The sequence below is a fragment of the Leguminivora glycinivorella genome, chromosome 24 (genome assembly GCF_023078275.1).
Source record: "Leguminivora glycinivorella isolate SPB_JAAS2020 chromosome 24, LegGlyc_1.1, whole genome shotgun sequence".
NCBI classification, from domain to species: domain Eukaryota; kingdom Metazoa; phylum Arthropoda; class Insecta; order Lepidoptera; family Tortricidae; genus Leguminivora; species Leguminivora glycinivorella.
In genome coordinates, this window is record NC_062994.1 from 2,679,562 (window position 1) to 2,694,535 (window position 14,974).

Sequence of the window (14,974 nt, forward strand, 5' to 3'; positions counted from 1 at the left end):
CGATATGGACCGGATATGTATATTTATGCCAGAAAATGTTTGCTTGAATAAACCACCAGTTTTTTTTTTTTTACTTCAAGTATATTTATCGCACATCGTACAACATCTTAAAAGTATTGTCCGAATACAAGACAATGCTTAAGGACAAGTCCAAAGTTCAAGACTAGTCTAGTCCCAAGAAATCAACTGTTTTTAAAACAATTGACAACTTAATTTCTCATTAAAGCAGTATTGTTTTGGACAAAATGAGTTGCGTAGTTGTTAATCATGTGACATATTTGGTGTTCCATATGTCATGTATGTTTGTACTGTCATAATTCATAAGAGAGTAACTATGGTAACGTGCCAATTGCGTCACAAGAGAACAAAATGGCATATTTATAGCGAGGGCGATGTGCGAACCTAGTGTCTGTCTGTGTACGTGTCTTTCTGTGGCAAAGCTGAGGTAGTCGGGAGTGTTCTTAGCCATGTTTCATGAAAATCGGTCTACTATGTCGCGGTCGGGGGTTTTCTCAAAAATTTTTGTCAAATAAAATTGTCATTTATCTTAGAAATCGTAGGCCCCAATAGTTGTAAAAACCACAAAATTAAAATTTTGAAAAAACCCCCGACCGCGACATAGTAGACCGATTTTCATGAAACATGGCTAAGAACACTCCCGACTAACTCAGCTTTCAGACAAAAAAACTAAATCCAAATCGGTTCATCCGTTCGGGAGCTACGATGCCACAGACAGACACATACTCAGACAGACGGACAGACAAAAAGACAGACAGAAGGTTTCTCAAAATTTTTTTGTCAAATAAAATTGTCATTTATCTTAGAAATCGTAGGCCCCAATAGTTGTAAAAAACATTTCTCCTACTTAATAAAAATATTCGCAAAAGGGCCAAACTTAACACATTGCGAAGTGTCACATTTTAGTTAAAAAACTACAAAAAAGGACCCCAAATAGCAAATAATGGAGGCGGAAGTCCCGCCCCCCGGAACCCTTTTCATACAAAAAGGGGAACGACACAATAAAAAAAGTATAAAAAGGTGAGACATCTGGTGTAGGCAGCTTGAGGTAACTGGTCTACATAATATGGTCTACATAACCATATTATGGTTAGTATAGGGCTGCAAAACAACTGCAAACCGACTGCATTCCAACTGCTTTTGTGCAGCGGATATCGTCTCGCTCGAATCTAGAGCAGAGCCCAACTGGGGTAGTACCTCCGCCTTACAGAAGACCGCAGCCAAATAGCACTAGACCCTACTCATAGTGTTGTGTTCCTGCCGGTGAGTAAGGCTGCCAGAGCTCAACGAGGGTGCGGTGTGCTGATGACGGGAGGACTTGCGGAACTAACTTGTTCCGTCTATTGCCCTTTGAGTCGTCGGCAACCCGAACCCTCCTTGGAACTTGTAAGGGAATGTACAAGTTTCTAATGGGGTGGTAACGCGCATGTAACACTGAGTTGCAGGCGTCCATAGGTTACGGTGACCGCTTTACATCAGGCGGGCCGTATGCTTATTTGCCACCGACGTAGTATTAGCCTGTGTGGTGACGGGTTAAGAATTTCACCACCCCCTTTCTTCCTGTGGGTGTCGTAGAAGCCGACTGTGGGATATGGGTTAAATTGTGGCGTAGGCGAGAGGCTGGCAACCTGTCACTGCAATGTCACAGTTTCGTTTTCTTTCAACCCCTTATTTGCCAAGAGTGGCACTGAAGCTTTAGTAGTTTCATGTGCTCTGCCTACCCCTTTATGGGATACAGGCGTGATTGTATGTTGCTATGTTGTAGTATTAAAAAAAAAAGTTGCAATCAGGTTACAGTATGTTACGCTTAGACCATTTGGGATGCTTAGGTAGCGCCTTAGTAGCCTAGCGGTTGTGTATTATTTCACGACCGGATTAGCCTAAGTCCGTTTTCACATTATCCGATCCGATATCGGATGTCGGAAGGATTTCAATGGAAAAAATCCAAGATGGCGCCTGTAATGTATGGGATATCGGTCCGACATCCGATATCGGATCGGATAATGTGAAAACGCTCTAACTGAAAGTGGCCATTAGGCAGCGATGACTGCTTTTTTGCTGCTGTGTATGTGTGTGTGTTATGTTATGTATGTATGTATGTATTAATACTTATATGTGTATATGTTTGTGTACATGATATTTTATTTTTATTTATTTATTTTAATATTTTATTTTTAATATTGGTGTATATAATTATTTAACTTAGTGTATGTGTAATTTTCCTATTCCTTTAATTATTTCTTGCACTACCATTTTCAAAATGTCTATTCTTTATTTCCTGCTACCCTAAGGTTGTCTGGTAGAGATCGCTTACAGGGATAAGACCGCCTGTTGCTACCTATGTTTAATGTCTGCTATTTGTAATCTGTTATCCTTGTGGTGCAATAAAGAATATTTACTTACTTACTTACTTACTTACTTACTTACTTACTTACTTACTTCCTATCAGGCGTTTGGTTTGCCCATTTGCTGCGAATTATATCCATACTAATATTATAAATGGGAAAGTGTGTGTGTTTGTTTGTTTGTCCGTCTTTCACGGCAAAACGGAGCGACGAATTGACGTGATTTTTAAAGTGGAGATAGTTGAAGGGATGGAGAGTGACATAGGTTACTTTTTGTCTCTTTCTAACGCGAGCGAAGCCGCGGGCAAACGCTAGTCATTAAATAACCTAACCATACAATCAAAATTTTGAAAAAAAAAAAACCTAAAAAAAAGACATAGTGGACCGATTTTTATGAAACATGGCTAAGAACACTCCCGATTAATTCAGCTTTTAAACAAAATAAAAACTAAATCAAAATCGGTTCATCCGTTCGGGAGCTAGGATGCCACAGACAGACACTACCACTACACACAAGTCAAAAATTAGGAAAAGCTTTATTGGACTATGCCGATTTTCATAAAAAAAATGTCTCATAATATTTGTTTATGAATTTTAATTACAATAAACAAAATTGTTTAATAGTATACAAAAAAAAATACAAAAATTCCGTTCTCCTAACAATTACCAATAAATCCAGAATTAAAACTTCAATCCCAAGAATTTGCGTAGGCACTAGTTTTTACTAAATCAACATGAAATAAAGTTAAATCAAACGATGCACCCATAAAAGGGCATTCTTTGTTGGCTACTTCTAGTGGTATGGTCATACAAGTGAAGTTACGGGATGAAGCTACATTGAGATACACAGTTAAAGTTTTCAGTATGATTACTTAAGTAAACAATCTAGTAGACTATTTAATAGTTATATGTTATGCAAGGGGGCAAAGTTGTATTTTAACGCCGAGTGTGGAATTGAAAAACGAGCAAGTGAAAGGATTCTATAGTTGAAGAGTTTCGAGAATAGAATCCTGAACTTGAGAGTTTTTTAACACACGAAAAGTAAAATACATTTGCACCCGAGTGTAACACAAAACTTTTTCCCTCACTATAGCGAGGAAACTACAACGCAAAAAATGAGTTTCACAGTAGTTCCACAGGTGGTAAATCATCTTTATTACTAGATTTAAAGTCAAATTACTTTACCCACTAGTGGATAAAATGCGTTATTACCCGCTGGTATTAAAGGACACAACACACAACACGTGTTTCCAAGCTAGTGAGGGGAAAAAAATATTTACCGGGTTACTCACGTCCTCGTACGTCAAGTCTTCGTTTCGATCCATTTCCGAGGATCAGGGATCGAGGATGTGATTTTAATGTATGGTATGGTATGAACTTCTTATTTATTCTATGGTTCAACAAGGAATTGACGCTGAAAAGCAATGTTGCTTATCAACACAAAAATAGGCACATAATTGTTACCGTTACGTATTGTGTGTGTTGTGTTGTTGTTTCTGTAGGTACACTATATACTACACCTATGATATATATTACGACTGTTTGTGTCAAATAAATAAATAAAATATTAAAAAAATTGTCAGTGTCTAGTGTCAGTGTAAGGGTCCCCCCCACATCTGGCCAGCGTTCGCGTCGGGCCAACTGTAATTTCAAAGCCTGACGCCGCGTCGACGCGGCGTCTTTTTCCATACAGTTGGCCCGACGCGACGCTATATCCATACTAATCCATACTCCATACTAATATTATAAATGCGAAAGTAACTCTGTCTGTCTGTCTGTCTGTCTGTCTGTCTGTCTGTCTGTTACGCTTTCCCGCTTAAACCACGCAACCGATTTTGATGAAATTTGGAACAGACAATCTTTAGACCCTGAGACAGAACATAGGCTACTTTTTATTTCGAAAAAAAGGGATGAAGGGGTTGAAAAAGAGGTTGAAAGTTTGTATGGGATTTCTTAATTTTAAATAAGAATAAGAATAAGAATAAGAATAATTTATTGAAAAAACCTTATTGCTAATGTTACATTTATGCGTTTACTTATAGTACGTGCAGTGTTACGTGCGCCCGAACTAGGAAAATAATCCTGTATCTCGGGCAAAGAGATAATGTCCTAGTTTAAAACACAATTTAATGTAAACAAATTAAAATCATGAGAACATGTACATAAATAGGTATTAAAAATAAAATTAATTACACTTGGAAAACATGTGTTGCTGCGTCAGCGTTTATAACATCTAAAAAAATAGATCGATCGTGTATATTTTATATTTTTACATTGTTATTCAAATTCATAAATTGCAAGAACTGCATTTTAAAAGTATGTAACTTTACGGTTAGTAGGACAAATTTATTTTTTTGCTAAATAGACAAAGTATATCTACCTATTGATTATAAAGTTATACAAAACATGAAACGCTTGTGAAAAAGTTAAAAAATGATTGATCAGTAAAATGACAAAAACTGGCAATAATTACAATCAAAACTATTATTAATTCAAAGTTGGCAAAAAAATAATAATAATCAAAGTATCAGTAATTTAGTCTAATCTGTTCGTGTACTTAAATCTCACCATAATCAATTGAGTTTATGTATCGTCGTTCAGCCGTTTTCCTGACGGGACAGTCAGGGTCCCCAGTTTGATGGTTGCTTGGTTTTTTGAAGAGACTGCATGTGGCACATTTCGGGTCTTCTGCTTTATTGGGGCATTCCTTGTCCGAGTGGCCTAGATTACTGCAATGTCCACACGTCAGTTCTGGCTGTCTACATGTTTTCGCAGATGATTGATGAGATTGATGTTTCGCAAATGATAAAACCATGAAACTTTATATTTTAGCACTTGATAAGAAATCATTAAACATATATTTAAAGTCTTATACAGGTCGAACGCGATTAATTAACATTATTTTTACCTTTAAAATGAACATGGTGGGAAATAAACATTAACTAAAAGCGGGTAGATTATATTTATTTGTCTACCCCGAACATTTATATAAATTAATATCGGGTAGTTTTGTGTTGTTTACATCTCCGGTGACATTTTGCTGGGACGTCAGTCTTCCGCGACCACGGCCAGTGCAACCTGGCCGAAACGTTGGGAAAAAAGGTAAAAATAATGTTAATTAATCGCGTTCGACCTGTATGTGACTTTAAATATGTGTACAAAGCGCGAGAACTTAAAGTGTTATATCATTAAACATCTTGATAAGGGATAGGGATAGGGATAGGGATAGGGATAGCGATAGGGATAGCGATAGGGAAAGCAATAGGGATAGCGATAGGGATAGCGATAGGGATAGGGATAGCGATAGCGATAGCGATAGCGATAGCGATAGCGATAGCGATACGGATACGGATACGGATACGGATACGGATAATATGGGTATCGTTAGCGGGATACGGATAATCGGTCGGCGGTCTCTTACAATCAATGTGCTCTAAGACGATCGTTGTTTGCTTGCTTGAAGATTACGTTTGCGATAAGTATAAGCAAAATGTAAAAAATTGTAAGGGATAATAGAAAAAAGTACTTTTTACCCACCGATCATAGTGTCGAAATACGGGCTATGTGGGATGTTTATAAAGGTTTCCCCAGCGTATATAGAATTACCTACGCTGTGGTCGATGTGTAATATTTCTACAATCATTGCAAGCAAAAGTATTATGTGCAATCGAAATAATCGCAGATAAATATACCTACAGAGAAACCTACGGTCCCTACGGATCCAAATGAAAATCTTAATGAATACTTTTATTACGCGGGCGAAGCCGCGGGTAAAAGCTAGTAATATAATAATATTTATTATATATAATATAATATTTAATCATTATTTTTTACAGTTTTCTATGAAGAATTTTCTTTCTTCTTTGCTTACATAAACAAGATAAACCCTACGAGTTAAAATACTGCGTCAACTTGTCGGCTCCTTTGAAGAGCCGCCGCGCGCTTTGCGCCCGCGCAGCTATGTGACTTTTTACTCGCCATCTTGGCTATTGTTTTTGACAGACGTGAGACCCTGTCAGTTTTTAGTGGCTGGCATTTGTCAGTTTGGTTTTAGATGTGTAGAATTGTCGTGGTCAGTGCACTCAAAAGGCAATGAAACTTTGGCGAGAAGATTAGGTAATAACAGATAATGTGTCTTTCAAGTTAGCAAGCACAAGGACAACAGATTGTTCCTATTCAGCTAGCGAAATTCGCCGTGATGGTAAGACAAAATGTGATGGTACCAAGATGGTACCTTAATGACCGTAGGGCTGGCAGCTTCCTCGCCCAAAGACCCTTGAAGCCTTGCGATACAACGAGGAAATGCTGCCAGTGTCTACGGCACCACGCCTAAGGAGGTTCCTTAGTTCTTAATATTTTTAGTTTACTTAGGTATTTTTTTTTAGATTAAGGTGTAGGTTATGATTAGTATTATTGTTTTTATTTTAAGAGTGTTAGTTTTGTCCAATTAATATATGGCACCTTATAGGTGAGGACGTCACAAGTATTTCAATTTAAACAAAACAATTTTTCAGTACAGATGGTGTTTTTTTTACGCATTAGTGCGAGAAGTGGTTCATTATATGCCAGATCGTAACTTCGGAGGCTCATCTGTACTGAAAAAGTCGTACGATATACGTGCGAAAAGGAAATTCGTAACTCGTGTCGATTTAAAACACTCACTTCGGTCGTGTTTTAATTTATCTCCACTCGTTTAGGACTTTTTTTTTGAACCCCCGACGCAATAACGACGGGGTGTTTGTTATAAGTTTGAATTTAAGTGTCTGTCTGTCTGTCTTTCTCTCTGTCCGTCTATCTGGCTGTCTGTCTGTCTGTCCGTCTGTCTGGCTGTCTATATGTCTGTCTGTCTGTCTGTCTGTTTGTCTGTCTGTGTGTGTCTGTCTGCGGCGTCTTAGCTCCCGAACGGATGAACCGATTTAAATTTAGTTTTTTTTACGTACTTGTATTGTATGTACTATTTTAGAAATGCAATTAGGTACATAGTAATTGAGTTAAAGCAAGTAAAAGCAAAAATCTTCGACCTACATAATGAATTCGGTCAACCACATTCCAATACATACTTTTAAAGACAAAAATCGCAAAAAAAAATATATATTCCCTTAAATTGGCATTAACTTAACAAATGATTTACTTTGCTAATATTAAATATTAGTATAATTATTCTATAATATGTGTAATAGGCAACGCGTGCGCATATAACGGCAAATTATATGGCCCCTTGCTGGTTTTAAATCGTTCGCTGTTTAAATGTTTGCATGCTGCGTTTAGTGATTGCAAGTGGTGTATTTATTTTGTATTTAAATAGTATTTTAATTGAAAATACTAATGTTTTACACCAAAATTACAATAAAAATATCATGCAAAAATTATACTGAGAAAACATACCTATATAAAATATGGGTCTTGGCACAGAGTAATATTTATTTTAAACGTCTTAATTATATCATAAAACACGACTTACATACATACATACAATCACGCCTATATCCTATGAAGGGGTAGGCAGAGCACATGAAACTACACGTTTCAGTGCCACTCTTAGCAAATAAGGGGTTGCAAGAAAACGAAACTGTGACATTGCTGTGACAGGTTGCCAGCCTCTCGCCTACGCCACAATTTAACCCATATCCCATAGTCGACTTCGACGACACCCACGGGAAGAAAGGGGGTGGTGAAATTCTTAACCCGTCACCACACGGGCACCCGACTTACACTTAAAAAAAAACTTGTTATGATATCCGGAAATTTAAATTTCCTTAATAATACATACATTTCTTTAAAAAAATTATTTACTATTTATTTCTGGAATAAATAATTTGAAAAATATACCTATTTAAATCAGGTAAATATATTTAGATTCTTACCGTTACTGACATTTCAAAAGTCACATTCGAAATTCAAATAAAGAACGAAACGGTAAAAAAGCCAGCAATTTAAGTATCACATAGGGCACGCGTTCTTTATCCATAATAATACCGTATAGAGTTACATAATGATTATTATTGCACGGTGACATTTTGCGACACAAAAGTACTCACCGTTTATAATACGAGTGTTTTTGAGTTTGGTAGGCGCGTGTTTTTAATTTTAGTTTTAGTAAATTGAAAGTATCGTTTTTTATTGACAGATAATAAATGTATATCGATACATTTTGTGGTTTAAATTTCATATGATTTAGATTTTAACATAAATGCCTTGACTTAAAGTTTATTCGGATGTCAGTGTGACTTTTGCATTAATTAATATTTCAAAAAAATATTCAATATACTTTTTACCTTTATTTTTTTTGTTAATAAATGTTTTTAAATATAAACATAGAGATTTTTCCTTTTTTATTGTGGAACGTACCACTTTATAAATCACAAATTATAAATGCAGACATCGATCGCAATGAAAAAATCAACAGTGATCGACTCTGGCTCTGGGGATGTGGGTTCGAGTCCCACGTTGGCCAGAGTCGATCACTGTTGATTTTTTCTTTGCGATTGATGTCTTCATTTATAATTATGTTTTTTTTTAAATCATACTTATTTGATATCGTTTTAATAAAATCGTGTACGTGGATTTTTTCTTCTTTTTTTACAGTATTGTTATTGTATGTTTTGGAACTACAAAATTTTGATATTTTTATTAAATATCCTAACTAGGAGTAAATATTATTGACTATTTTTTACCATTAAAGTCATTGAGAGAAGCCAAAATGTATACCAGAAACCTTTATCAATCTCTCACAAAGATACTTTAAAATCTCAATCCCCATATTTGGCTTAAAATGTTATAAAATCCATACTAAGTAGCCACTCCACATAATCCGTAACAATAACAAACACAACAATAGTAACAATATACCCTCTTCCTTCAGGGGTGTGGTCAGCAGAAAAAACTTTTATAAACCGCTTTTGATGTTGGCTGTATTGTTAGTGCTATTGAATGTTAGTGATATTTGGATCTGATGCTTAATGAGTATTTTAGTATCGCAGTTTTAATGAATAATACAATGAAATATAAAGCGAAGCGCTGGTGGCCTAGCGGTAAGAGCGTGCGACTTTCGATTCGGAGGTCGGGTTCGAACCCGGCTCGTACCAGTGAGTTTTTCTGAACTTATGTGCGAAATGTCATGTGATATTTGCCAGTCGCTTTTCGGTGAAGGAAAACATCGTGAGGAAACCGGATTAATTCCAATATGGCCTAGTTACGGGTTGGAAGGTCAGATGGCAGTCGCTTTCGTAAAAACTATTGCCTACGCAAAATCTTGGGATTAGTTGTCAAAGAGGACCCCAGGCTCCCATGAGCCGTGGAAAAATGCCGGGATAACGCAAGGAGGATGATGATGCAATGAAATATAAAATACTAGCTTTTGTCTGCGGCTTTGCTCGTCACTCTCCATCCCTTCAACTATCTCCACTTAAAAAATCACGTCGATTCGTCGCTCCGTTTTCCCGTGAAAGACGGACAAACAAACAGACACACACACTTTCCCGTTTATAATATTACTATGGACTATGGATAGAGTCTGGCTAATGAAAGTTGAACCCAGTATTTTTTTAAAACAGCAACTCTGGATGTCATATCATCGATTGTCATCTGTCAGTCACTTTAACGAATTTCGGTAAAAGTTAACAGCGAAATCTATAAATAATAATGAATAACACCATAAAAATTAGTAAAGTAAGTGCTGTAAATTAATTAGAATTAATAAAAAAGAAACCATGTTATCAATGTGTTGCCAGCTCCAATATTTTTGAAATTGCCACGTTTTTTCGGGCTCAACTTTCATTAGCCAGACTCTATGGACTATGGATTGACAAGTACAAAAACAAGCACGTAGTCCGGAACGTTAAATTAAAAGTTTAGTATTGCAGTTAATTTACTCTGGGTACGTAGAATGGCACAAACGCTCACGAAACGAAACGCTCGTAGATATCTATCTCTATCGCTCTTGCGTATTGGCGCGACAGAGCCAGATTACGAAACTATTATTTTACAAGTGTTGTTAAGTGTTACATTTTGTTATTGCAGTTAAAAGTGTCAAACGAAAATAATATGTAAGTAAAAAATGTCCATAATAATGCAAATAGCATTTTATGTCAAAAAATAAACAGTTACTTAATTAAAATTTTTAAAAACCTCGACATAGTGGATCGATTTTTAGTGAAACATGGCTATTCACACTCTTGACTAATTCAGCTTTCTAGTTTCAATGTTCATCCGTTCGTGAGCTACGGTGCCACAGACAGACAGACATACACGTCAAACTTATAATAGCCCGTCGTTTTTGCGTCAGGGGTTAAAAAGTGACATCCTCATTTTATTCGTACTATTTTAAATCGCCATTTACATGTATTATCGTAAAATTTTAATCCATCTTTTATACCAAAAAACTTCCCTTGAATATCAAAAATGTATACACAATTCCATCAAAATCTCAAGGGGCCTTTTCACCATCCGTGCCCCGCCCCCCTCTCCCAGAAAACCATAGACTATAATAGACTATAGAGTATTTTTTTAACCGGAAGGTGTGACGTTTCTCGTCGTCAAAAACCGTTGTAAGAAGTAAGGTGTGGTAAAAAATGGCGAATTTCATTGTTAGTTTTTGATTTGATATTCTTTGGGTTTATTATTTCCTTTTGTAGCAGATACACATTGACATTTGAATATTAATAGTACCTACATTACGATACAAGTGCGAAAAAAAGGAAGTTGGAAACAAGAGGCGATAAATCAAAACACGACCGAAGGTGTTTTAAATCGACACGAGTTATGTTTTTCAGTACAGATGGCCCTCCGAAGTTTCGACCTGGCATATAATGAACCACTTCTCGCACTAGTGTGTAAAAAAACACCATCTGTACTGAAATGGCCGTGTTTTAATTTATCGCCACTCGTTTCGAACTTCCTTTTTTACGCACTCGTATCGTAATGTACTATTTTACTATTTCAGTACAGATGGTATTTTTTACGCACTAGTGCGAGAAGTGGTTCTTTATAATTAACCCCCGACGCAAAAACGAAGGGGTCCGTCTGTCTGTCTGTCTGTCTGTCTGTCTGTTTGTCTGTTTGTCTGTCTGTCTGTGTGTGTGTGTGTCTGTCTGTGGCATCGTAGCTCCCGAACGGATAAACCGATTTAGATTTAGTTTTTTTTTTTTACTTAAAGCCGAATTAGTCGGGAGTGTTCTTAGCCATGTTTCATGAAAATTGGCCTGCAATATCGCAGTCGGGGTTTTTTTCAAAATTTTAATTTTGTGGTTATTTTAAGTTTGTCTACATTATATTCCCCACGGTGATCCAATGTGGGATGTCGACCGCACGAGTGCGAGTATTTCGTGGTATTTCTTAGGAAACGTATACAAATTTCCTTTCGATTTTTCCTTCGAAAAGTAGTTTAGATCGGTGAAGGAAAAATTCATACGTATTAAGATATTTGGGTCTTGCTGAGCTATTTCTGTAGTTTACCATAATATCAAACAGCGTTTAAAGTGTTACCTTAAAACTTCTTTGAAAATATGACTTTTGAAATAACAAATAATCATCTTACCAACTCTGATGTCTTGAAAAAGACCAGTTCAGGCCCCGTAGCCGAATGGCATTTCAGCGACGCGAAACGAAAACGAAACGCCGCGAAAGGTAGTCTGGCTCTGTCGCGCCAATACGCAAGAGCGATAGAGAAAGATAGCCACGAAAAAGATAATATAGTGAGCGTTTCGTGATTGTTTGTGCATTCGGTTACGCACAGTGAGGTATTATATATCGTTTTTTTATTTTTTTTTCCCGGAACTAGTAATTTGATTGAACCGGACTTACCTACCTACCTACTACAAAATATAAAATAATCAATAATAATATGAACAAATGACCATATTGGCAAATCCCGGATAATCCCGCTACCCGGACTAATCCGTGACGACATCAAACATATAATAAACATTAGTGCCACTGCATTATGATACAAAAAGGCTAACATGTGTGGTTAAAGTCAAAAACCTACAGCGTGTGGCAATCCATAATAATATTATAAGTGGGAACTGGGAAAGTGTGTGTGTCTGTTTGTTTGTCCGTCTTTCACGGCAAAACGGAGCGACCAACTGACTCGATTTTTTAAGTGGAGATATAAATAAAAACCGAAAGAAATTGCACATATGAAAGAAAAAGTGTCCAAGATCTATATATATAAGGTCCTAATTTATTGGATGCAGATATTTTTACAGCTGATAGTACTCGGTCTCTGGAGTATATTAAACCGTGAAACATTATAGCTTTTCCGATGTTTTTTTTGAGAAAACGGAAAAACAAATTTGCTACGTAAAAACACCCTGTTTATGTGATTATTAAATGAAAACTCATTGAACAGATTCTAGTACCTCTTTTACGTACCACTTAACTGTAACTGGCCACTTCAATGACATGTGCAGTTTTCCCGCCGAACCTTTACGACATTTACAACAAACAATTGTTGACATGACAGACAGTGTTATTGTGACATGTGATAATGCACATGATGATTTTTTTTAGATGAAATTATAATTAATTTTTTTGTTAGGAAAATGAAATCAAAAAAGTTACATGAAAAGATTTCTTAATTTATATTTAAAGTTAATTATTTTAATGTAAAGTATCATGTGTTAAAATATCTGCAACTAATAAATTAGGACCTTATATAGTGGTGTGACTACTTTAAGATAGCACAAGTTGAAATATTTTGAATAGATTATAATTTGACTTGTGTTAATTAGAAGTAAGTGGAGATAGTTGAAGGGATGGAAAGTGACATAGGCTACTTTTTGTCTCTTACTAACGCGAGCGAGGCCGCGGGAAAAAATTAGTTTAACTATAAAACTCCAGTGAGACTTAAACATATTTAATACCTACATTACGATACAAGTGCGGAAAAAAGGAAGTTCGAAACGAGTGGCGATAAATTAAAACACGACTGAAGGGAGTGTTTTAAATCAACACGAGTTACGAATTTCCTTTTGCGCACGTGTACCGTACGACGTTTTTAGTACAGATGGCCTTCTGAAGTTTCGACCTAACAAGAAATGAACTACTTCTCGCACTAGTGCGTAAAAAAAGGACCATTCGATCCATTTCCGAGGATCGTTTTCAAGAATAGCGTTTGGCGACTTCAGCCTTCTTATAAAACCTAATTCTAGCTTACTGGCCGCTGTAATGATTTTATAATGTGTCAATGTCACTTATGTAAAATATCATTATTCTGTGTATTCCTTTTAAAGTTAAAATATAACTGATTGGAAATATATACCTAGTGTTTCAACTTAAATTAGAGTCTAGACGTTAAGTCTGGCTATCCAAAGGGATAACGCTGCCAGCCTTCTGGGCATCATAACACAGTGACGACTTGGGGAGCATTTTTTACCTATAAGTTAAAATTGTAAGTTAGGAAATACATTACTTTTTTATCTTTATTGTATATACATATTCCTTATTACGTTTAGTATTTTATGATTTTATGTAATAGATAATGCCTTTAGTTATTGGTTTAAATAAATGATAGCACACAATTAGAGTCTCTACAAATGGTGACCCTGTGGCCCGTTTCTCGAAAGGTATTAGAAGTGTGTTTCCATGACAACCCATACGATTTGACAGTTCGCGCCATTGAGGTATATGTACTACGTACTAGAGGCGACGTTGCCAAGCAAAAACACTGCACATGCTGACAAATGCGCGGGGTGCGGGGAGCGGTTATTTACGCGTAGAGTAGGGCTACCACCAGATGTGACACATTATTATATTCTGCCTAACGGGAATTTTACATTATAGTTAACGGATATTCTAGTCAAACTTATTTATTTATTTACAACTTAAACAATACAAATTAATACAAAATAAATGTGCTGTATTTATCTTCTTCTTTAAAATACACAATGAACATATATATGTGTGGTCAGTTGGTAACCAAGTTTCCTCAGCACGATTTTTTTGGACAAAGCGTATAAATTGTTCCATTTTTTCATGACCAGGCCGAAGAAAACTGCAAAAAGTGAGCGTGCTAAAAATACAATTTTACTCAAAAACTATATATATTAAATATTTTTTTTTTAATTATTTTAGTAACATAATTAATGAAATAGTAAGTAGTTACTTATTAATTTTCCAAATAGAAATATTTATATTTCGCAACTCTATTAGAGATGAAACACATTACATATGTAGTAGGAACAGTGTAAATGGCACATCTGCGCGGTTAACTTTTTATAGTCTATGATTGCGTCACCAAAATGGCGGCAGTGTCGCGCCCGCTCGCGAGTTTGTAGAATATTCAATCTTAAAATATTATAGACGAGTTTTTTGTTTAATTTACCGATGAAATGTCACACCTTGGCTTTTATTTGATTTCCTCGAGTGATTAGTACAATTTTTAAACACACAAGAAGGCATTATTCACGTGGAAAGTAAATGCATCACGGCACGTCACTGCACCGCAAGGACCCGGTAAGGACTGACAACGTTGCGGTCCAGTGGACCGCAGTGCGTTGTGTAAAAATTCTCTTAGCAACGTCGCCTCTAGTACGTAGTACATATACCTCAATGGTTCGCGCACTTGTAATACAAGGCTTGTACCTTTCGAGAAACGGGCCACTGGTCTTCCG